This window comes from Primulina tabacum, chromosome 9 (assembly GCF_025594145.1).
Source record: "Primulina tabacum isolate GXHZ01 chromosome 9, ASM2559414v2, whole genome shotgun sequence".
Classification (NCBI taxonomy): Eukaryota; Viridiplantae; Streptophyta; class Magnoliopsida; order Lamiales; family Gesneriaceae; genus Primulina; species Primulina tabacum.
In genome coordinates this window covers 24,817,884-24,818,720 of record NC_134558.1, presented here as the reverse complement: position 1 = coordinate 24,818,720, position 837 = coordinate 24,817,884, and the positions used below count along the sequence as shown (strand labels likewise).

At 42.3% G+C, this 837-nt stretch overlaps 1 non-coding gene across 1 annotated transcript; it reads right to left on the bottom strand.

The window, feature by feature from the left end:
- Positions 1-244: 244 nt before the first annotated feature.
- On the bottom strand, positions 245-350 carry LOC142504644 (small nucleolar RNA R71). Its single transcript, XR_012804270.1, has one exon. It is a non-coding gene; the product is annotated as a small nucleolar RNA R71 (small nucleolar RNA).
- Positions 351-837: the final 487 nt, after the last annotated feature.

Here is an 837-nt window from a genome sequence, read left to right as displayed (position 1 = left end):
GTCCAGTTTGAAGGATCTACAGTAGATGATCCAAACACGCATATCGCAGATTTTCTTGAAATTTGCGATACTTTTAAATTTAATGGAGTTTCTGATGATGCTGTTAGGTTGCGTTAATTTCCTTTCTCCTTACGTGATAAAGCTAAAGCATGGTTGAATTGTTTGCCTGTAGGTTCGATCACCACATGGGAGGACATGACGAAAGCGTTTCTCATTAAATACTTTCCTCCATCTAAGACCATGAAGCTGCGGGCAGACATCACCACATTTGCTCAGTTCGAGCAGGAATCTTTATATGAGGCATGGGAGCGTTTCAAGGATCTATTATGAAGATGCCCTCATCACGAACTGCCACTTGGGTTAGTTGTTCAAATCTTTTACTATGGCTTGCTTACTCTTAATTGTACTATCATAGATGCTGCTGCTTGTGAAAACCTCTTGAGAAAAACTGCTGAGGAAGGATACGAGTTATTGGAGGAGATGACTGCTAGCAGCTATCATCCACAATCTGAAAGGAACAACAAGCGAAGAAGTGCAGGAGTTCACCAGGTAACTGACATTTCCGCTATTACTGCACAACTTGATGTCTTGAACAAGAAACTGGATGGTTTGAATATGGGTGGTACGACTATGCGTCTGCAAGAGATATTTTGTGAAAAATGCGGAGGAGAACACTATGTTAAGGACTGTCAAGATAGTGGTCCTTTTTTTGTGCCAGAAGGGGCACCTGTGAATCAAGTGGGAGTCCAAAACCGTCCAAGGAATGATCCGTACTCAAACACATACAATTCTGGATGGAGGCAACATCCCAACTTCTCATGGGGTGGTCAAAACAGT